Source organism: Protopterus annectens, chromosome 9.part0 (assembly GCF_019279795.1).
Source record: "Protopterus annectens isolate FY-2018-M chromosome 9.part0, PAN1.0, whole genome shotgun sequence".
Classification (NCBI taxonomy): domain Eukaryota; kingdom Metazoa; phylum Chordata; order Ceratodontiformes; family Protopteridae; genus Protopterus; species Protopterus annectens.
Window position 1 is genome coordinate 1,443,317,092 of NC_056743.1, and position 25,593 is coordinate 1,443,342,684.

Below are 25,593 nucleotides of genomic sequence, written 5' to 3' on the forward strand. Positions count from 1 at the left end.
AAAAATCCCAGGTGTATGCTGTATTTAATTGAGAAAGTTTGCAGTTGTTAGGCCCAGTTACAACCCTAGATCTCCAAGCTACTAAATTCTTTCAAAATTACCCCTTTAAGGAAACCTTTGCTATTGCTGTGTTGTTTATGTTCTCTTTGCTGGTGAATATTTATGAAGGAATCTCTCCATTTCCTGACATATACCTAATGCAGAACTAAGAAAGCCTTTACATCTGGGGGTAGAAAGTCCCAGATTTGCATGGGCTTCCCCACAAATCCCCACAGAAGAAGAGAAACATCTTTCTATTCCTGGCTAGTGCAGAAAAAGCTGGAGGCCGTAGTGTAGCTTTCAGCTGGATCATCAAACTCTTAGAAAGAGACACAGACAGCAGAACCAACAGAGGAAAGTATCAGAAGGTGGGAGCACATTTATAAAAGGTATGACCATCGAGGAAAAGGCTGTTCCCTTTATAGCAAGTAGATCCAGGCTTAGCATTTATTTTTCCTCTCAGGCCTTATTTTTGTATGAAGGATGCTGAACTTAAAAATTAATTTAATCCAAGCAACTTGACAGCAATGTATGAATAGAGATGGTGATAAAAAAAAAATCTTCTGAGTAAGGACCTCTCTTCTGACTTAGTTTAAGAAGACTGTTCTTGAGACATTGATGGACTGAGGTTGCATATTTAGAAGAGTTCAACTGATTGAATAAGTGGTCCAGCTCTGTCACCTTTCTCCTGATGTTTGGATTTTTGGGCAATGTATATGCAGCATTACACAAGCCTTAGAGAATCCTATGCTTCTGATGCTTTGAATTCCAGTCTCTCAGCAAGGCTTAGCCTTGTGAATTAAAAGCCTTTGTAAAGAGCTATTCTCAGTATGATAGAACTCATGTCATACTTCCACACAATCCTTCATTTGAAGTACACTGTTAAAGGGAAAAGAAGGCCCTTTGCCCAAAGGAACACAAATGTCTATTTAATTATTTGATGAGTAAGTTTTTCTACTTTTATATGTCTCTATTGTGCTTCTAATTGTAATGCCTTTCATTTAGACTGTGTCTACAAATGTTCATTCCTGATTAGTGTACTTCCTTGTAAACAAATATAAATAAAATGTCAAACTACTTATGTAGTGACACAGCATAAGAGATGACTGATTGTTGTGGAGGTAGGGGAAATGTGAAACCAAGAGATTACAGGTGGATTGGACACTCTAAATTGGTTGTAGGTGAGAGTGTGTGTACGAGTAAGTGGTATGAATGAACAACTGCGGCAGGGCTAGCCACCTGGTGGTGTAAACCTTGGCTCAAGATGATTGTCGCTGGTGAAGCGACACCCCAACCTCATATGCAGAATAGGAAAAGGGGTTGAGGATGAATGGATGGATGGAATGCCAGTATACATAAAGAGGATATGGAAGATACAGAATACTGCTAACAGAAGTGATAGACTGAAACGTAGTAATGGGGGAGGTGGAAACAGCAGATGGAGTATAAAACAGTAAGAGTGGAGAAGTAGGTAGATCTTAATAGGCATAGAAATTTAGTAGAGTAAATTTAGATGCGATGGACGCTGCTACTGTACTCTCACTGTTAGAAGCCTTTGAAGATACCTTTATGGCAGCATCTCTGGTTCCAGAATCCCCCCCCCCTCAAAAAAAAAAGCCCAGTCAATTTTATGGAAATCTTTCAGATTTCCCAATACCTGTATAAGAATCTTGTGACAGATCTGACTGCGTTTTTTTTTTTGTCAGGGAGTATAAGTTTGCTGTAGGCCTTAACACTCTCCCGAATAACAGACAGAGTGATAGACTGGCTTAAGGGAAAAGTCTTCATGTCTGTTACCCTAACCTTTCAGACTATTGGTTTGCAAACCCAAATGGCATAATACCAAGGAGAGATCATGAAGCACATCAAGGAGTTGTCCTCAAACCATGAATCACAGATATCTAGACTGGTCCATACCACTTATGAGGTAAGTAAGATAATAACATATGGTCAGAATGCTGTGGATGCAGCATAAAAGGCTGTAGCAACAGGATCCATCATAAGCAGGCATGTCTGATCGAGAATTCAGTCCCTGCCAGAGGATGCAAGGGGACAGGTTCTTCGTGTATCCCCAAATAGGAATCTCCTCTTTGGTCCTTTCACAGATGAAATTTTTAACGAGCTAGAAGAGAAGGGGATGACCACGAAAATGGTTAAACAACTATTCAATCCATTCATTTCCAGGTACAGCAAAAATTATCCTTCCAAGCAATACTCTTAATATCCACTATCAGATCAAGAGGTCAGCAGATCAGGCAGAAGAGAAGTTTTGAGAGGAAAAAATGGGAGGGCAAGCAGAAGCATGAGTCAGTGAGGCCTTCTAGACATAAGTCTAGTGAGCATCAGTACAGTCATCCCTCATCCAATAATATCACTCCTTTTCCACCTTTCTCTTGTCCTAGAATACCCTCCCCCTATTTCGGGGGGGGGAGCTAACCTTTTCCAAGAAAAACAAGGAAAAAATTGCCTCAGACAAATGAGTTCTTGATATTATTTCTTCATGTTACAAACTAAAATTTAAGACATTTCATCCTATCATGTGAATATCTCCCTTACTGGTGATCAGGTCAAATTGGTCTTGCCCTTCCTTGATTGTCTTCTGAGCTAAGGAGTCATAGAAAGAGTTTCTTAGAGGAGCATGGAAATAGATTTTTCCGAAGGATTTTTAATCTTAAAAAGGGTGGCTAACTGAGTCTTATAGAAGACCTCTCAAATCTTAATCACTTTTCTAAATGAGCCAAAGTTCAGACTATTTACCCTGGAATCCCTGTTCCCATTGCTGATTTCTGGGGGCTTTTTTAGTACACTAAATCTAAAGCTCCTATATTCATATTCCCTTAAGCAAATGGCACAGGAGATTCCACAAGTTCAGAGAAAGAAATTTCCATTTCTAACATACATCCCTGCCTTTTGGGTTTTCACTATACCCCTGGTCTTAACAAAGTACCTGACCTTGTTAGTGGCATTCTTAAGGACAAAGGACATCTGTAGCTACCCACATCTTGTTAGCTGTCTGTTTCTGCCTTAGTCTACTGAGGAACAGTAGATAAATCTTCTTTTCACCATCATTTGTCTCTAGGACTTGGGATTCCCACTATCCTTTCTTAAGTTCAACCTGACTCCAATCACATCCAAGGTCTTCATGGAGCTTACCCTAGGCACATGCTTTTCTGAGCTTCCTTGCCTTCAGAAAAGGGTGACTACCCTGGAGTCTTCTTTTTTTCCTCCAAAGTACCAAAGGATGTTTATGATGGCTAGGGAATTTCTAAGAGGTCTGGGTTTTATGCCATTCATCATCCTAATGGTGCCCTTGACAAGACATTATATGTGTAAACTCCAGAGCTATCTAAAGAACATTTAGGAGCAGTGTGATGCCCCACCACTGGCCCAGTAATCAATGAGCCTCAATCCTCACCACTAGCACTAGTGGGGGTTTACATTGGGAGGATGACAAGTACACACACAGTAAAGTGCAATTTCCGTTAAGAGCACACAGAGACCACAGTCAGTCTGGGGATAGTTTCTCCCTCTTTCTCCAGATCCCCAGTAAGACTCCTCACTGGCACAGCTATAGAGTTGAGATTTCAGCTGACTTGTCAAGCCAAGACCTCCAGCACACTCTCCCTGCCCAAGTAGTTGACACGCACTCTTTGAGATCTGATTTATACACAAATGCACACACACACACATGCACACACCTGGGAAAGGCTGGCACAGGTTTACTAGCTATGGCCCCTTTTGCTCAGACTATAAGGTAGCTATTACTGCCATCAGCTAACTGTTTAGATGATGCTACTTTAAGGCCCTTAATAAAGGGTGTCCAATCTTACTGGGTAATGTTACTATTAAACCAAATGGTAGTTTGACCAAGAGTAAGGCTATTAGGAGTGGCCCACAGTGTCACCAAATAAATATGCAAGTACTCTCAGAACTTAAATATGTCTCAGAAATATCAGCCACAATGAAAAGTTTAAATATCTTTAATAATAAATAATAAAAATAGAAGAAAATACTCAGTAAATGATCACAGTTACATCAGAGTTCAAAATCACAGGAAATATTTAAAACAACATTGCAGGACAGTCGCAAATAAAGAAAACATATAATCTATACTTTACTATATTCCTGACTGTATCTAAGATAAATGACTGTACCCTAGTTAACTTACTTACAGATGCCGTGTTGGTGCAGTGGTAGCGTTGTCGCCTCACAGCAAGAGGTTCTCCCGTTCGATTCTCGGCTGGAGCGCATTCTGTGTGGAGTCTGCATGTCCTCCCCGTGGTCAACTGGCCTTTGAAAGACATGCGTGAATGGGCATGCCTTCGTTGAAGGTTGGGTGTCGAGCTGGCATCTTGGCACCATAAAAATCCACTGCCAATCATTAGCGGATCAGAGTTCTGCTGTGGTGACCCCCTAACTGGGAAAAGCCAAAAGAAGAAGTTAACTTAATTACAGAGCAAGCAAGCAGATGTGATGAGTGGATGTTCTTGTCAGGTCAAAGACAAAATACAAAATGCTCAACGTCTCTGTCAGAGAGTTCTTAAATTAATATTTCAAATATTACTGCTGGGGTAGCTTGCAGCATGACATCACTTCTTGTCATCTGACTATCCCAGGTGAAACCCCCCCACTGCAGCTGATAGCATTTAGCATCTACCTGTGATAATACACAGACCTCAGATCTTTTGGCAAATGATGAAAGTTATAAAATAATATATATTCCTCCACATTTAAAAACAATATAAAAAACTTCTAGTTCTAGACATTATGTCTCCTGTTGCACTGAAACTAAAAGATAACATCTCTTTTGTTTATGGCCCAGTCATTAAAGTAACTTAATTTCGACTATTCTTCTGAAGTTTTGTAAGTTAATCTCCTGTGTTTCAGTTTCCCCTGTAAAATATATACATCTAAACAGTTACAATAGTGCATATACATTTCTGCTCAGTACTTTACAAACTATTTCTTCAGCATACATCTGTACAATATGACATACAGTTCTAATAAATCTGTAACACAAGCATGTGAATCATGTTGATATTCACATATGACACATAACCATTAATAAAATTCCAGACAGCTGTGCTGGCAGTATCTCCCTTTTGTTACACTTAAATCATGTTAATATTTAAAAATGACATAGAATGATTTACACAATTCCAGATAGCTGGGTTGGCTGCATCTCCTTTCGTGACAAGCAGCACTCCTACCCCCTAGAGAGGGAAGTACCATTCCTGGCAGAATTAATTCTGGCAGGTATTCCTAGGTGATCATCTCAAGTCAAATTGAATGTAGGGATGTCTTTTTAGCATCCCCCCACACAACCAGGACCTTAGAACTGATGCATCATACAAGGCTTTGGAAATGCACACTTGTAACCTCAAGGTGCAGAATTTGTATAACTCCAAAAAGAAGCAGCAGCATATTATAAAAATCTGGCTGTTAATCTATCACTCAGATCCATCATATTAGTGTAGAAACTGGGAGCCCTCCTGGAGAGAGTTGACATAAATGATTACAGTCTTCACCTCACAGATACAAGGTACAAAGACTGATTCTGACTGCTGGATATTAGCTAGGCTTGTAATAGTCCGCAGACAGATAGTATTTACCTGTGAATTAACCACTGACTTTTGTGGTGGCAGTCATGTGGTCCATAAAAAAATTGGAGAACCCCTGTGTATCCCTACTCTGGGCCAGCCATGCAAGCTTGTGACTAGATGCTAACCATAAGTTCAAAAGGATCCTGCTCCAACACTGGTACCATACAAATACATAGTAAAAATAGATCCTTAGTACCCGATACCATGCAAACAGACAGTATTACTGAGGTGAATAACTTACTGGATTCCGATTGTTCCATACTAAAATCCTGGTATTTCCAACTACCTAAACAGTCTTATAAGACAAACATATAGTCTGTGTATACTAGAACTAAATGAACTTGAAGCCAGCCACAAAAGTGGAGAAGCAGCCTCCAACAAATTCAGTCCAACAAACTATATTATACAAAATCGTCATCAGCATGTATGACAGTTTGTATATCTGACATGTGCAGTGAATACTAATGTAGATCACTGGCATACAGGATCATGACAATAACATAGAGAGCTAGTCTTTTTTTAAACAATACAATGATGTTGCCTTCAAACCTAAACTGATTCTCAAACTTTATCCTTTTAGCAAAGGAGTTTTTGTAAGCAGCTTTGGAGTAATGATAGCCTCTTAGGTTCATGTTAGACAAGTGATTGCAAAAATCAATAGGAGTCTAGCCACTGCAGTTTACTTATAACCCCTGTCCATATGGGACTGAGGGGTACGAACTGGAATAAATTAACACTTAGCTATCCAATTGCATAAATTTAATTTCAAGAAAGTAAGGGATTTTCTTTTTTGATATGGAGTAGGAGATTATTCCAGAGGTAGGACTGCACACTACTACCAGATTTGTGCCTTAATTGTTTTTATTATTGCAATTTTCCATAAACAGTGTTGCTGGTAAAATTCTGCATAGTCTGGTGCTTTAAACTGTAGAAGAAGGTCAATAGTGAGAGAATATTCTTTGCTCCAGTTTGTACCTCAGTGCTTTTATATCCTGCTTAGCATTTACCTGCTTGCATTCTCTGCTTAATACATTAAGCTAAAGTTTTCTAAAAGAGCTGCAATATTGCATTTATTTGATTGCTAGCCTGCTTGTTCCTTGGAAATTTCACAACCCCCTCCACCCTTCTGCTGCTGCTGTTTTATAAGGTTGTATCTCTGCCCTCCACCCCTTATGATTACTTGATTTCCAAAGTCCCTCTCTCTGCCCCTTCATTACCATTGACTGTTGTATAAGCTATTTATATTTATCTTCTCTTCCTACCCATTGTTTTCCACAGATCCATGATACTGAGTGCCCACCCAGCAAACCAGTATTGTCCTTGAGTAAACCCCCTTTACTACATACTGTCTCCTGCTCATTTTCCTGGATTTCAGCAAAGCTTGGAGTCCTAGTCTGTGTCCCAGAAGTGTTCTACTTGTATCCAGTGCCATCCATACAAAGTTAAGTTCCTTTGATTGCTAAATCACACAAGTTATTTTGAGTGATCGCTTTTGTTCATAAGTTCATAGGTTCATAGATTAGTACTAGGCTAAGTGCCCTTGTGGGCCATTTTAAGTCTAGCCAATTATTCCATGTGAGAATTAAACCCTGCACCTTGTGTCTATAAGGTAAACACCTTAACCATTATGCCAACCTCCCACCTCTATGTTGATGCTTTTGTGCGCGCATTTCACTGTTACTGTCTTGAAATTATCTTAAGCAAGGGATTTCTAGCTAGTTGTTTAAGTGGTTTGTGTTAGTATTGCACTCGTAGGTCTCTTCTACTGTGTTTTTACATCAAGAGGACTGGCTTTATTCCTGTTGTGGCAGGAGGTGTTTGCTGGTATATTTGAGTTGGGAAATAAACAAAAGGACCCATAGTGTAGCCATTTTATTGGCCAGAGGGCTCATTAGTTAGTTTTCTGTTTTTTTCTGTGCTGCTATGAATTTTTCATGTTTCAGTGGGTTAGCAGTGCCCTGTACAGTAGCAAACACCTAGAAAGCAATTTTCTTTGTAGAATGGTCCATAAAACTGTAACCTCTAAAGCATCAATGTAGTGCAATTTGCTTGTGCGCCAACAAGCTTAGAGGAGCTAGACGGGCCTTGAGTAAAAATATCTAAGGCTATGGTAGAACATGAAAGTTATCAGAATTTAGTACTGTTTAGCTTAATCTACACCAGTAAAGCACCCTTATTAGTCTGCACAAACAAAGCACCCTTAATAGCCTTCTAACCCCAATAAACTGCCCCCTTGTAGCTCACAAATCAAAGGACTGGACATTGTGGATATACAATTTCCTAACTTCTCTGCAGCCAGCTTGGTGGATATGGGCTTCTTGACACAATGTAGCAATTGTCTCATGTTTACTGACAGCCACTTAATCCATAAAGAATCAGACACCTTATATGAGACATGTAGTTACACAAAGACAGTGGAGGCTAAACTTTCACATAGAAGTCCACATCAGGTTGTTGAACCCACACACACAGCACCCTCCTCACATAGCTCACAACACACACACGGACTAACATATGCTGAGGCACTTAAAAGGAATCTTCTTAAACAACAAAGATCACCTAATCCACCCACTGCCAAAGCTATGCCTCAGCAAGCCCAAAGACACACACAAAAAACATCTAACACCACACATTGCTGTAACTCTCAGTGGAATCCCAAACACTAACTACTAAGACAAGCAACCATACTTCCCAGGGCTCTCATTATAGGGGACTCCATTATAAGATATACTGATGCCCCTCTAAACAGGCTGAACAAGGAGAAGATAAAACCAAACCCTGCTCTAATGTACCTGACAACTTACCCCCCACTTTTCTAAAGATCACGGCCAAAGCAATCACCTTTCCCATTAGCATCCTAATTAACAGATCCATTCAAGAATCTTACATTCCCAAATTATGGAACATTCTCCCTTGTCACAAAGGCATCACAAACAATGATATCTCTAACTTTCATCCCATTGCCCCCCAATCTCTGAGATTCTGGAAAAGTGTATCCACATTCAGCTGATGCCCTATCTCCTCCAAAATAACCTCCTGTCCCCTACTCAGCATGGCTTTAGACCTGGACACAGCAATACAACAGCCCTTATATCTTTTCTATACACTATTAATAGAGCTTGTGATTCAGGAAAATTAGTAGCTACCATATTCTTAGATCTTTCAAAGACCTTCGATACTGTTTCCCCACCCTTTACTTCTATCACAGCTCACAAATTTTGGACTTTCCCCCACCACCCTAAACTGATTCTCTAGTTATCTAACAGACAGGTAACAGGCTGTCATAGCAAAACTCAATCTCTTCCTGTCTCAACACTACAACTGGAGTTCCTCAAGGCTCCATACTTGGTCCCCTCTTGTTCAGTATCTTCATTAATAACTTTCACATGTCTGTCACCAATGGTACCCTCATACAGTAGGAAGACGATTCAGCCGTTGTCTGTTCACCTGACTTGCTTTCAGCACTACAACTCTAAACATAAACATCCTTCTCCACCACTGAATCCTGGATGTTTAATAATCATCTGGCCCTGAACCCAACCAAATCTAAAATCATACTATTCACCTCCAACAAATCAATCCAATTGGACAAATCCATGTTTAACATTTATTCCCGAAATAAAACACAAATTGAAATGGTCAGCCACACAAAACTTCTAGTAGTATCTATAGATGAACATTTAAGATTTGATATCCACCGACAACATAACATTCAAAAAAAATCATCAAACTAGGTATGCTCTATAGTGCACCTTCGCCAGACAAACCCTTGCCTTCACCTACCTACTCCTCTCTCTAATGTATGGCACTCCCATAATTACCAACCTTCAAGCCACCCTAAAAGCCAAGCTTGAAACTTGTTATAAGATCGCAAAATTTGCAGCAAATTCCAAAATACTGCACCCATCACTGTACCTCTCTTCACTCCCTAAAATGGCTAGAACTTTCAAATTATCTCATCTACTTACAAATTACTGCTGCTCAAAAACTTATCTTCAAACCCTCTGATTGCCCTGCCCTAAGTTCTATCTTCTCCTTCTACCTCCCCAACTGGTCCCTTAGATCTGAGAACCAGCAACTACTTCTAGTACACAAGCCATACCAGCCTTCAGGCCAGCTTCTCTTACTCCATAGCCAAACTTAGAATGCTCTCCCACTAGCTATCAGAACTATACAAAATCCTGTCAACTTCAAATTCTCTCTTCACACATACCTTTCCTCCCACTGGAATTGCTCTTGCACTCAACCTCCTTGAGAACCTCACTCTAATGTTACATCATGTCTTTACCATGCTCCCTAACATTCCTCCAGGTGATAAGTATGTCTAAATATTCTGGAAATCTGTCACTCTCATTGATCTGACTACTGAATTACTAACCTTGTTTCTAATTTATGATCTTATGTCTATTAGTGGTGTATTATGGAAATCTGCCTCTGTAATTTGTCTGACTACTATGTTGCTATTGTGATGTTAACTATGTTTCATGATTGTAATCAAATTTGTTTGATTTTGTTGTTGACTGTACTGTGGAGCTCTTCTCCCTGGGCCTCCACTGAAAATGGGCTCAGTAAGGCCCAGTGGACTTCCCCAGTTAGCAAACTGCAAATAAATAAAATAAATAAATAAATAAATATTAGTAGCTTATCTGAAGTTAGGATCTGCCAAATCATGCATGCATTCAAGTCATTACACCACAGGTACCAACCAGTATGATTCCATCATAATCCATGTAGGTGTAAATGACTTGATATGTAACCCCCCTAGACTATATGAAGAGAGACATTATGGAGCTTTCAGACTATTTGTCTCAGGGTGGTATGAGCCTGGCACCAAGTAGTGTATTACCATTGCAGAGTACAATGCCACAGCATGAGCAAAAAATGATTGATTTCAACAACTGACTGTCTTTTTGTTGTCATTCTAAGGGGATCCAATATTTTTCAGCTTGGGAGGATATGGTCAACAGACCATGTTGCTTTGCTAAGGATGGTCTAGCCCTTTCCCATCTAGGCTTTTGAATACTGGCTAAGGCTTTGTCCACCCCCATAGTATATATTTTAGGCAATACCAAATGACATAGCAAAATCAACTCAACAGAACTTCAAAGTGTTACTGCTCAATGCCAGGAGCCTAAATAAAAAAACTATACTCCCTCCAAGCCCTCTTTACAGTTCAGAATATGTATATCTGTGCAGTTATGGAGACATGGTTTAAAGTGACAGAGAGTACCCTGGCAGTACAAGGTCTCAGTGCCTTCCACAGTTTTAGACCAGGGATGAACTGGTGGGCTTGGAGGCCAGGCTTCCTTTTACAGTTTGGCGAATTACGTCACAGCATGCAACACTGTAAAGTGTATCCTCCCTCCAAAAAAAGGTAAGCATCAGGTAGCCTATCTACCACAAGAGGAGTGGTCCTGGTCCAGAAATTGTAGCTATTGGCTGTTTGAGCAGTTGTTTTCCATCTTTTTCAACTTTCTGGTTTGAAAGCTGCACTTGTGCTGTTTCCCGCCTTTCCTATAACTAGCCTAGTCCGGTTACAGAGTTGCTGTAACCAGGATTGTTAGTAAGCTTCTGAGCCCCTCAAGCCTTTCTGTGTTGGAGGGAAGCCTTCTAGCTTATCAGTGGGAGTGGTAAGCACTAGGTAGCCTATCCTCCACGGGAAGAGTGAGTTTTGGCCCAGAAATTGTAGTTTATTTGACCGTTTGTGCAGTTTTCCATCTCTTTCAACTTGCTGGCTTAAAAACCTACATTTATACTTGTTCTCCGCCTTTCCTGTAACTAGTCTAGTCCAGGTACAGATTTGCTGTATCCAGGACTCTTTGTAAACTTCTGAGCCCCCCAGCCTTTCTGTGTTGGAGGGAAGCCCTCTAGCTTATCAGTGGGAGTGGTAAGCATTAGGTAGCCTATCTACCACAAGAGGAGTGATTCCTGGCTCAGAAATTGTAGCTTATTGGCTGTTTGGGCAGTTTTTTTTCCATCTCTTTTAATGTTCTGGTTTAAAAGCCGCAGTTGCGTTTGTTTCCGACCTTTCCTGTAACTAGCCTGGTCCAGATACAGAGTTGCTGTATCCAGGACTGTTGATAAGCTTCTGAGCCCTGCAAGCCTTTCTGTGTTGGAGGAAAGCCTTCTAGCTTATCAGTGGGAGAGGTAAGCACTAGGTAGCCTGTCTACCACAAGAGGAGAGGTTCTTGGCCCAGAAATTGTAGTTTATTGACCATTTGGACAGTTTGTCTGTCTCTTTCAACTTTCTGGTTTAAAAGACCACATCTGTGCTTGTTCCCATCTTTCCTGTAACTAACCTACTGGGTAGCACTAGAAAGCCTTAAACTGATGCAAGCCTTCTAGCTTAGAAGAGAGACTTTGGAGTGATTAAGTATCAGTTTTCTGTACTTTCTAGCTGTACATAACTGTTTTCCACCTAAACGCAGATTTTCCAGCATTTATTGTGATTTAAAAGCTTTTTTTTTCACATATTGTACTTATTTGACTGCCTGCACTTTTAAAAAGCTGTTTTTCGTTTAGATAATTTGTTTAACAGTTGTAGCCTACACACTAAAGTGCGATAGCCTTTTCTGATCGTTTGTAGTCGTTTAAAGCTGTTTTAAGTGTATTTTTTACTGTTTTTGCCTTATCTTTTAAAAAAAAACAAAAAAATCATTGTTTCCCACCTTTCTAAGCTAGTATAGTCCAGTTTTCAGGCTAGTGCTGAATTCAGGGCTGTGATACTAGTTTCTGAGTTGCCCATACCTTACTTGGATAGAAGGAAGTTTATCTGTTCACTTGTGAGAGAGGGGAGCTTTGAGCAACCTATCTGTCCCTGGATGAGTGATTCCAGCCCAGACGTTAGTAGTTTATTGGCCATTTTGGGCTAATTTCTAACTCTTTCATTTCTCTACTATAAAAACATTTGCATGGTTTTGCGCACTGGGCAGTGCCGGTTAGCTATGGTTAAATTATTCCCGGCTCCACTAAGTCTCCTTAAGTTTATCCCTTGAAACTAGTCTAACTTTCAACCTAAGCACTCAAAAAGCATCTTACAGCCCAGCAGTTGCTCAGACCTAATAGCAAGCCCTAATATACCCTGACACTGATTGCCAAGCAGGGCAAGGCTCTTTATTCACCCCTCAACAACCAAGTGACTAAGCAGCTCACCCTACTATTCAGGTATGACCAAAGGGCAGCTTCAGGTGCACTCTCCAGTCCAGCTGGTGAATCTGGGTATCCTGAGGCAATGTTACAAATGCCTCATGTACACAGACAACCCTCTCCTCCTGCCACAAAATACTAACATATGCGAGAGATGCAATTATACAGCCAAACTGGAAGCTAAGCTGTCTCCACCCAAGACTGGAACAGACAGTCAAGAGGAGAAGGTTAACACTTGCACCATACTTCCAGTCACACACAGACCTACTAAAACAGCACTGGCAAAAAATACACATAAATACACAAAATCATACTCGGAGGCTCTAAATAAAAACCTTCAAAAGCATCAGAGACCTCCAAAGCAGACACCCGAACAACTTGCACCTCCCATCACAAACCAAACAACACATAAAACACAAAATCAGTGTGCCGCACAATCACAGGCCTTAAGGCAAAATAACATACCTAACACACTAGTATTAGGTGACTCTATAGTCAGGCACACTGACGTCCCACTCACTAGACTGCACAAGCAGAAGGCTACTGTTAGCTGCCTGTCGGGAGCCAGAATCCACCACATAACACAAGCACTCAGGTTACTCTAGAACAAGTACAAATATGACTCTGTCATTGTTCATGGTGTGAATGACCTGAGACGTACCTCCCTGGACTACATGAAAAGAGACATGGAAGAGCTCTCTGATCATGTAGCCCAGGCTGGTATAACCCTGACCCTGAGTAGTATTCTGCCCTCACCAAGAATGATACCTCAGTATAAAGAAAAAATGATCAATTTCAACAATTGGCTAAGCTTCTGGTGTCATTCAAAGGGGATCCAGTGTCTGTCAGCCTGGGCTGACATGCTCGACAAGCCGCGTTGCTTCACAAGAGATGGCTTGCACCTGTCACCCCTAGACTTTCAAATACTGGCCAAGGCTCTTGCTGCCCCCATAGTGCCTTTTCTACGCAAGGCTCAAAAGTCAAACCCACCTCCGTAAACAGCACAATTAACAAAAAACTGAGGGTTATGCTACTCAGCGCCAGGAGTTTAAATCTCAAAATGCACGCGCTCGAAGTACTCCTCAGTATGTTGACATCTGTGCAGTAACTGAAACCTGGTTCAAGGCTCCAGAGAGCACCCCAGCACTACCGGGCTGCAACTTATACCACACGTTTCAGCCACAGAACATGGACCGAAACAAAAAAGGAGGGGGTGTATCCATATTCATCAAGGATACCTACACCTCCAGGTTAGTGGTGCAGCATGATACCTCTGAGATCATCCATGTGCAAATAACATTGGGCAAATCTGCAATGCAAATTGTGGCCTGCTACTGATCACCCTCCATGACCTAGGACCACCACTCCACCTTTCTGGAGACACTGGAAAACATGAAGGTCCTACCGAGCACCCTGATATTGGGCGATTTCAATTACCCTACCATTCACTGGGAAAAACTACTCGAGTACAAACTCCCAGGCCCAGCACTTACTGGAATTCATCAACTCAAATGCCCTGGATCAGCTGGTAAACTCCCCTACCAGAGGTGAAAACATATTGGACCTCGTCATCACCAACATAGGCAACAGGTGTTCCACACCAGACGTCAACCCGTCACTGGTTAGATCAGACCATAAACTAATCACTCTGGATGTCCACACCCCACCACCACCCCCAACTAAGGAAACCACAGTAAAAAACCTTTCTAAAGCAAACTTCACCTTACATAAGACAGGTGGTAAGTTTCACAGTCCTCACACTAAAGGATAATGCTGCCCAAGATGCAGAAACCTTTACAAATGCACTCTATGAGCACCTACAAGGATGGATGGATTGTGCCATCCCTAGCAAAATCAAGACTCACTCCTCTAAGAGAAGGAAACCAGTTTGGTGGACCCCTGCAATAAACAGGCTATACAATAGAAGGAGGAAACTAGTTCAGAAAAAAAGCAAATCCCAAGAAGGAAAGAAATCCTTGATCAGTATCAGTGAGAAATTAAGGTCCTGCATGAAATCATCCAAGGCTAAGTTTGAAAGAAAAATAGCCAAGGATTCAAAAGATAACCACAAAACCTTCTTTAGCTATGTTAAGAATCTAAGTGGCAACTCGCAGATATGCACTGAACTAGTGCAAAATAGCACAAAATATACTGAACTTACTGATATTGCCAACATCCTGGCAGATAGATTCAGTGCAAACTTCACCTCCCTCTCACCTCCAAAAGGGCCCACAACAATACCGGAAAAGTGTAGTGTCCCAAAAATCACAGACGCATAGGTGAAAACAGCCTTTTCAAAAGCCAAAAACACAGTGTCAATGGGACCAGATGGTGTCCCAGGCTGCGTCTTGCATGAACTACAGAACAAACTAACCCCCCCACCTAAACACGCTGTTCAACCTCAACCTCAGCCTCTCCACAGGCTACGTGCCCATATAATGGCGCACAGCAACGGTTATTCCTCCACAAAGGAGGGGCCACAACTGACACAGGAGGACTATGGCTAACCAAGTTCACTGATGACTGCAAACTGGGAGCCATAATTGACTCTCTGGCTGACAAGGACATTCTCCAAAATGGCCTTACTGAGACGGACACCTGGTGTCAAAGTCATGGTCTCAAGCTGAATGCCAGAAAATGCATAGTCATCCCATTTGGGAAAAACAAAACACCCATGAATTACCACATAGGTGGCAGCCCCCTTAATACAGAAGAGGTAATAAGAGATCTGGGGATCCAGGTAGATAGTAATCTCTCCTTTGACAGTCATATTGCCAAAGTAGTTAGGAAATCCTTCTATGTAGCCCATCTAATTAGTAAAGGGTTTGCATCTAGAAATAAAGAGGTTATAGTGCCCCTCTACTCGTCACTCATCAGACCCATCATAGAGTACAATGCCCCATTTGGGATGTACCTCACAAGACACTTCCAACAGCTGGAAAGACCACAAAAGTACCTCATCAAGAGGATTACTGGCCTCAAACATATGTCCTATGCAGCCCAACTGGAAAAACTCCAGCTGTACTCAGTGGCATATCACTTACTCATAGGTGATCTCTGCCTGACTTACAAAGCCATGTCCAACTCAGAATTGATGCTCCACCTAAAGAAATCCAAGTCACTGTGAGCCACTCGCTCTAGTGAGCTAAACCTCACCACAACAATAAATAGAACATGCTGGAGGGATAGATTCCTGTCACAGAGACTCCTCATGCTTTGGAACAAAATTCCTAACTACATTAGGCAGAGCCCCTCACTAACACTCTTCAAGAGAAACCTTGATGAGTGGATGGGTAAAAGAAAATACACTCCTGGGATCAGTTCACTGGCTCTTCTTGACAGAGGCTCAGTTAATTAATCAATGGGGCGGCGAAAGCTGACACACTCTGGCTAGGTTTATAAATGCCCTCGGGCAGATAGCCTAGTACCTACCTATGAACCCATGAACCTATGGTCACTATCGCCACATAAGCTTGACTAGCCTGATCTGCAAGGCTATGGAGTGCATCATTATGGAACTCATTTAGAAAGACATTGGGAACCTCCAAACACTTGACCTGACCCAGTTCGGCTTTGTTAAGGGCAGATCATGCCTCCTAAACCTGGTTAACTACTTCGAGACAGTCACCAAGGTTATAGACGAGGGAAAGGTGGTTCACACAGCCTACCTTGACCTCACCAAGGCTTTCGACACCATTCCCCACTCGGGTATTACAGAAAAACTCACCAGCCTGAATATAAACCCCTACGTCATGAGATGGGTTGCCAACTGGCTTACAGACAGAACTCACACGGTAAGAATAGCAAGCTCCAGTTCCGACTCTAAACCAGTCACAAGTGGTATCCCACAAGGCTCGGTCCTGGGACCCCTACTGTTCGGCATATACTTCTCAGAAGTACAGGCAAACACAGGAGGACTATGGCTAACCAAGTTCGCCGATGACTGCAAACTGGGAGCCATCTCTGGCTGACATGGACATCCTCCAAAAGGGCCTTACTGAGACGGACACCTGGTTTCAAAGTCATGGCCACAAGCTAAATGCCAAAAAATGCATAGTCATCCCATTTGAGAAAAACAAAACACCCACGAATTACCACATAGGTGGCAGCCCCCTTAATACAGAAGAGGTAATAAGAGATCTGGGGACCCAGGTAGATAGTAATCTCTCCTTTGACAATCATATTACCAAAGTAGTTAGGAAATCCTTCTGTGTGGCCCATCTAATTACTAAATGGTACACATCTAGAAATAAAGAGGTTATAGTGCCCCCCTACTCGTCACTCATTAGACCCATCATAGAGTACAATGCCCCATTTGGGATGTACCTCACAAGACACTTCCAACAGCTGGAAAGACCACAAATGTACCTCACCAAGAGGATTACTGGCCTCAAACATATGTACTATGCAGCCCAACTGAAAAAACTCTGGCTGTACTCACTGGCATATCGCTTCCTCAGAGGTGATCTCTGCCTGACTTACAAAGCCATGTCCAACTCAGAATTGATGGACATGCTCCATCTAAAGAAATCCAAGTCACTGCGAGCCACGTGCTTTAGTGAGCTAAACCTCGCCACAACAATAAATAGAACATGCTGGAGGGATAGATTCCTGTCACAGAGACTTCCCATGTTTTGGAACAAAATTCCAAGTTACATCAGGCAGAGCCCCTCACTAACGCTCTTCAACAGAAACCTTGATGAGTGGATGGGTAACAGAAAATACACCCCTGGGATCACTTCACTGGCTCTGCTTGACAGAGGATCAGTTAATTAATCAATGGGGGCGGCGAAAGCTGACACACTCTGGCTAGGCTTATAAATGCCCTCAGGCAGATAGCCTAGTACCTACCTATGAACCTAAGCTGGGCATAAATCCCTACGTCACTCAATGGGTTACCAACTGGCTTACTGACAGAACCCAGACTGTAAAAGTAGCCGACTCCAAATCCAGCTCCAGACAAGTGACAAGTGGAGTACTTCAAGGTTCAGTCCTGGGACCACTCTTGTTTGGCATCTACTTCTCTGAAGTACAGGCCAACACTAAGGGGCTCTGGCTAACAAAGTTCACAGATGGCTGCAAACTGGGAGTCATTATTGAATCCCCAAATGATGTGGACATTCTACAAAAGGGCCTTACAGAAACAGATGCTTGGTACCAGAGCCATGGGCTCAAGCTTAATGCCAAGAAATGTATAGTTATCCCCTTTGGGAAAAAACATGTACCTATGAATTACCACATAGGTGGCAGTACACTAAACACTGAAAGCATCGTGAGAGACTTAGGGACATAGGTGGACAGTGGTCTCACCTTTGATAACCACATCACCACAACAGTCAGGAAATCCTTCTATGTGGCACACCTCATCACTAAGGGCTTTTCATCCAGGAAAAAGGAGGTCATTGTCCCACTGTACTCATCCCTCATTAGACCCATTATAGAGTACAATACCTCATTTGGTATGTACCTCACAAGACATGTGCAACAGCTGGAAAGGCCACAGAAATACCTCAATAAAAGAATCACAGGCCTAAAGCAGATGCCCTATGCTGACCGTCTAAAAAAACTCCAGCTATACTCTGTGGCATACCGTCTACTCAGAGGCGATCTCTGCTTAACATACAAGACCATGTCAAATCTTGAGCTGTTGGACATGCTTCATTTAAAGAAATCCCAATCCCTCAGAGCCACATGCTCCAGGGATCCAAACCTTGTCATCTCAATGAACAAAACATGCTGGAGGGATAGGTTCCTGACCCAGAGACTCCCCATACTCTGGAATAGACTGCCCATACATGTCAAGCAGAGTGCCTCCTTGGACCTCTTCAAAAGGAACCTTGACGATTGGATGGGAGATAGGAAATTCACCTCAGGGGTCATGTCAGTCACCCCGCTAGACAGGGATCCAGGGAAGTAAATATTGTGGGAAGAAATATCCAGGGAATTGTTATGACTAGGCTTGTATAGGCCCTAGGTCCGATAGCCTAGTACCAACCTATGAACCTAAGTAGCTGCACAGGCAACAGCTAAAGGTTGAGGTGGCTCAATATATATGAATAACAAGCATACCTCTGGGGTGGTCAAACAGGATGATGTGTTGGAGTTCCACCATGTGCAGTTCACCATAGACAAAATCCTGTACCATATCTTAGCCAGCTACAGGTCACCTTCCATGTCCCAAGAAGCTCATAATATGTACTTGGACCTGCTGGGAACACTTATCTTCCAACCTATCACCCTACTCATGGGAGACTTTAAATATCCCTGTGTAGATTGGGAATCCTACAAGGCCTCAAATCTACAGGAACAGAGATTCCTTGACTTCATAAACACAAGCATCCTTGACCAAATTGTGATCACCCCTACTACAGGTTCCAACATACTGGACCTCATGTTCACAAATATGAGAGAAAGCTGCACCCTCCCAATGTCTCATCCTCTCTAGTTAGGCCCGGCCATAAAGCAGTCTCTTTCAAAATCAAGTCTGTAACCCCATTAAAACCAGTGACATGGAGTATTCCAGTGCAAATTACCAGTTATTAATTGATGGTTTGTCAAAATTCACTGCCTTTCCAAACCCCAAGAATCAGCTTGTGCTGAATTGTGCTCAGAAACTGTACAAACACATCAATGGCTGCATAGAGGCTGGTGTAACAATCAGAAGTAAGCCCAGAACTAGCCCCAGAAACAAACCACCCTGGTGGCATCCCAAATTAAACAGGACATACAATAAAAGAAAAAAAATAAATTATGGTAAAAATCAGGAAAGGTAATTTCCATAAAGATAAAAACTCGCTTATAAAAGTAAATAGGCAATAAACTGGGCTAACTGGGTCAAGCAAAGCCAACTCTGAGTTTAAGATATCATCCCAGGTGAAACAATCATAAGGCCTTCTACAGCTGTGTCAGGAACCTCCAAGGCAGCACACAGTTGTGTGCTGAACTGGTGGTTAATAGTGCCACATTCACTGCGCCTGGCGATATAGTGAACCTGTTAGTGGACAAATTCAGTTCCAACTTCACCCCCCATAATACCCTGAAACACAAACCCACTAGCTATAACTTGGGAGCATGTATTGGCTGCACTCAATAAAGCCAAGAACATAGCCTCCATGGGCCCGATATCATCCCAGGATTCTTCCTGAATTGTCTAAAATATGACTTATCAGGACCCCGGAGTCATTATTTAACAATAGTCTTAAAACAGGCTTTGTGCCATGTGAACTGAGGACTGCAACAGTCATCCTTCTTCTTAAGGTAGGACCTTCAACAGATCCTGGAAACTACTGACCCATTAGTCTGACTAGTCTTATTTGCAAAGCCATGGAAATAATTACCATGGAAATTATCAACAAGGAAATAGGAGACTTCCAGATACTGAATCCATCCCAGTTTGGATTTGTCAAAAGAAGGTCATGCTTACTGAAACTAGTGGACTTCTTTGAAAGGTCACTAAGGCAGTGGGCCTAGATCTGGCTAAGGCATTTGATACAATACCCCACATGGGCACTGTCAACAAATTTACAGAATTAGGGATAAACCCCTTTCTAACATGCTGGATAGCTAGCTGGCTCACTGGTAGGGCCTAGGAGGTTAGAATCAGTGAGGCCACCTCTACAAAGAGGCCGGTGTCCAGTGGAATCCCTTCAGGGCTCTGTGCTAGTTCCACTCCTCTTTGGCATCTACTTCTTAGATATCAAAGACAATGTCAAAGACCTCTTGCTAACCAAGTTCACAGATGATTTCAAACTGAGAGCAGTCATTGAATCCTCCCAAGATGAGAAAACCCTTCAAGAAGGTCTAACACAGATAAACACTTGTCTATCAGTGGCTCTACGAGTCCCAGGACACCGGTCCTTTTTGGTTCAGGTAGCGGGCTTTCGAACGAAGAACCGAAGAGTATGGACACTCTTTTACTTTTGTTAACCCAGCGCCTGGATGCATTAAATACTCGGCTGGACAGGATCGAAAGTAATGATGCGCCAGTGGCACAGAACTTAAACTTCAACTTACCAGCATTTAACGCTACTAACGTTACCAACTCAACGAGTGGACAACTAGCCTCTTTACCACCAGGTCAACCTCAGCGGCTTAATCCTATAATTAATGAGCCTATTACTACACAGACTGTCCTTGCGAGCAGGACAAGTGTTCCTTCAGGCTCCGGAGTGAATTATAACAACGAACGACGAGTTGTTGATAGAACTGCGGCGTTAGACCAAAACAGTATTCCGAATGGAATGGTCGGCTGCATCGATATCAATCCTGGGCTTATTGGTGTGCCCTCTTTTACAGCATGGGTAGGGAACCTGGATACATTTGACTTTGGTTCTCCAACCGCTTCGGGTCCACCGGCTTCAGGAAGCAGTTCTACAGGTAACATTATTGATAACATTGCTAATAACCTTAAAATACTTGATGAAAAAATGCTGAAAATAAGGAAACTCCAATTAGAAGTTTCCTACTTCAAACAATGCATCAAAGAGAAAATAATACCCAAGGGTTTAAGGAGCTCATTTGCCCCTACAGGGCTTTTCCAAGATATTACATTTATCAATGAATTGTCTAGCCTTTTCGATAAGCAAGGACTAGAATTATTGGACCTAATGGTACAACATTATTTAAGGCAGATTGATGCCCTACTGGTTGAAACTAGTGAACTGGATGAGAAAATCAAGGCAGATTCTAATTTTGTGAGGTATAAATACGACTACAATCGTATTTTTCAGAGCATTGATGCGTTGTTGGTGAAATTTAAATCTAATAAAAATAAAAAATTGATCAGAGATAGGCAAGCGTATTCCAGCCATCTTGCCTACCCTAACTTACATAAATCCATTAACAGGAATAGCCTTAAACCTGTGCAGTGTACCAACAACACCAATGCTAATGATAGAGTGACTGCACCTTCAGACTGTGATGAGTTACCCGATGGAGGCAACTATGATTTTGATATCACTGATGACAATCTTTCGCCTCAGGAACCAAGAAGGAGCAGTAGGATCCGTGATAATTATAACAATCAAGGGAACCGTCCTAATTATAGAGGCCAACAGAAGCCTTTTTTAGGACGGAAGTTTTACCAGAGGCAGAACAACAAGAACAAATCCAAATAGACTTTAATGACGGATGCACTGAGATGCTTCCGCCTGGACCAACTATCCTGACCAACACCAAAGGGGACTTTAAAGTCTATAATTTTTCTAATATACACATTGAAAGGGATTTGATCGATTTGTTAGCCTTTGGGTTATCTTTTGTCCCTGATCAGAGGATCCACCTTCCTAAGGTCCTCACAGATTTGAAATGCTTTGTACGTAGCTTGAATTTTAAAGTGTTATTTCAGGGGGATTTACCTAATGATAGATCTGGCTTTAAATTGCGGAGTGTTTTTAACCCTCCGTTACATCCTACTCTTCACATGTTTGAATGTGCTTGTGAACTAGACTTAAGGCAGCTTTTTGAAAATTTGAAATGGTTTGATAACAAGTGTAATATTTCACGTGACCAAAGAAGTGGCCTGAGAAATTTACGTGATATGCCGATTAGGGTTATCAAACCCGACAAGGGTGGAGGTCTCGTCATCTTCGATAAAGAAGATTACAACTCTAGAATGTTAACAGTTCTAAATTCCCCCGCATATGACACCTCATCGTTAAATGAGATGTCTGGGCAATATAATAAAATTAAAGGGTATTTTAGAGATTTATTTATCGATGGTTGGATCGATATTGATACTTTTAATTTTATAAATATTTCTTTTTCAAGGATCCCAATTATGTTTGGGATCCCTAAAATTCATAAAAGTTTGTCAGATCCACCTATGCGGGCGTTGATTGATGGAAGATGCTCAATCACCCACCCTTGTGCTAGAGTAGTGGACCACATTCTCTCAAAGTATCTCAGGTTTATTCCTCAGATATGTAGAGACTCTTGGTCCTTTCTCCAATCTATTGACAACATCCCCTTCGATTTGTCTCTTATTTTTTTAACAATAGATGTTGTGGATTTATATACATCTATCCCACACCAAGAGGCTATCGAATGGGTTGAGTTAATGTTGTCAAATTTAAAGGCTCCCAAAGAGGAGATTGTAGTGGTCACACTACTCTTGGACATTATTCTGTCTTCGAATTTCTTTATTTTCAACAATTGCCATTATTTACAAAAAAGAGGTATTGCCATGGGCTCCCCCTGTGGAGGGAGTGTAGCAAACTTAGTAGTTGCATATTGGGAGAACAATTACCTCCTGAACAACATCACTTATAAAAAGTCAATAAGATTCTATACCCGGTTCCTGGATGATGTGTTTATCCTTCTTTATGGAGGCGAAGAAACTGCTACTAATTTAATTGAGTATATGAATGAATCATCCACTTTTCTAAAATTTACACATCATTTTTCAACCAGTGAAATAGATTATCTTGATGTTAAATTGGTTAAAGATGTCGATAACCATCAGTATTTATCCAGTATTTTTAGGAAACCTACCTATTGTAATGGCTTCCTCCACTTTGATAGCAACCATCCTTGGAAACAGAGGAAGTCAATTGTTAAAGGCCAGCTGGTTCGAGCTGCCCATATGTGTAACACCACTGAAGCCTTTGACCTTGAGTGTTTAAACCTTAAGACCATGTTTTTAAATAGGGGGTACCCTATGGAGCTTATAGATGGTTTAATTGATGAGGTTTCTCTTAAGAGAGAAAACGGTTTTTATAAACCTCTTCTCATACAACGGAAAGTAGATATTATTATTACAGGTAGTTCTGAGGTGAGAAGTTATACACCACCTTTGAACCCCTTGAAGGACCAATTTGTCTTAGATGAACCATCTACTACACAAAAAGTTGTTGGTTGTGATTTTAAGTCCAGTTTTGTTATTACATACAACAGACATGTTAATGCTATTTGCTCGATCATTAAGAAAAATTGGCATTTTATTTTGAATAATACTCAGTTAATCGAGATTTTGGGACTACAACCTTCCTTTGTGTTTAAGAGGGGTAACAACTTAAAGGAACTTTTACAATCAAGAGAAATACCATCTTCTTTTCCATCTAGACAAAATGGCACCTTTATTTGTGGCACCTGCAATTGGTGTAAACTTTTAAAAGTTGGGAGTTCCTTTGTGGTTAATGGTAATAAATACATCATCAAACATAAGATTACTTGTAATACTAAGTTTGTGGTTTACCTAGCTCTTTGTAATTGCTGCCCTGCATTTTATGTTGGTAAGACGGACCGTAGACTACGGGACCGTATTTACCAACATAATTATGCGATAAAGAATAAAAAGGGTGAGAATGCCCTTTCTAAACACATCTTAAACCATATTGGGCACAGTTTTTATTTTATGGGAATAGATTGTGTAAATTTGGGCATTAGGGGTGGGCCACAATCACTTTTACTTGAAATTAGAGAGCTTGAATGGCAACTTTTGTTGGATGCCTTTTCTTTTCCAGGGTTGAATGAGGCATGCAACATTCTGGCAGTATTGAAATATAAAAGCTATTTAAGGTAGTGTTTGTTTAATTACCATTAATGATAACATTATTATTGTCGTATGAAGCTTAACATCTCCTTTTAAATCATGGGTTAACAAAAAGAAACTTGCTGTTATGTAGCTAAAATGTGCTTAAAAAGCGTATATAGGGTTTATAATGTTTATTGTGCGCTTTATTCTTTTACACTATCATGCTGTTGTAAATGTTACCTTGCATTTTAGTGAGAGCTGGTTTGTCTCTTATTATTATTTTTTTATATATATATTTTTTTATATATTTTTCCATATTTTATCTCAAAATTTTTATTCTGATAGGATGTTTATTTCCATGTATATATGGATGTTGATGTGAAGTAAAATAATGTGTATTTTATTTACAATTTAAAATTGGAACGATATTCCAAAGGAAATGACATCATTTCCTTTCTATAGGTTTTAAATTGATTGTAACTGGTGTTCTTTCTTGTCCGATGAAGCTTCTGTTGTTACAGAGGCGAAAACGTTTTATAATAAAGTTCGTTTACACAGATAAAACGTGGTAATATATTCTTTTGCAATAGACTTTTTGCATTCAATGTGGATATATTTCCTTGAAGGTCCGTGAAGTCCTGGTACCGTACGCTTATTGTTGTTCGTTTAGTTTGTTTTCTTTTTCCGTTTTCAACAGATAAACACTTGGTATCAAAGTCATGGCTTAAAACGCAATACTAAGAAATGCGTTATAGTACCTTTTAGGAAGTCTGCCACACTGGGTAACTGCATCATCAATAAAATACAGAAAAGTTGATTCACTAGCCAGGGATCTGGAAACTCGTAGATAGTAACCTAGACTTTGACCAAAGTGTGTCCAAAGTAGTAAGAAAATTCTTCTATGTTGCTCAGCTTATAAGTAAGGGCATGGTATCAAGGTCCAGAGAGGTCATCATACCACTGTACTCGGCACTCATCAAGCCTATCAGTATGTACTTGACCAGACACATGTAGCAACTGGAACATCCACAAATGTTCCTTACAAAAAGAAGACACAATGTCCTACACTGATCACCTCAAAGCTTTATCTCTTTAGTTGGTATCATACAGACTTCTGAGAGGTCATCTTTGCCTGACATACAAGGCATCCTTAGACCCTGTTTGGATGAATCATTTGGACATCTGCAAAACAAACAGCATCAGAACTATTAGATTAAATTACCTAAATTTTGCTTGAAACAGAAATAGGACATGTTGGAGAGAGAGAGAGATGTTTCTCAGAGAATTCCTATTCTCTGGAACAGGCTCCCCATCTATGTGAAGTAGAGTCCC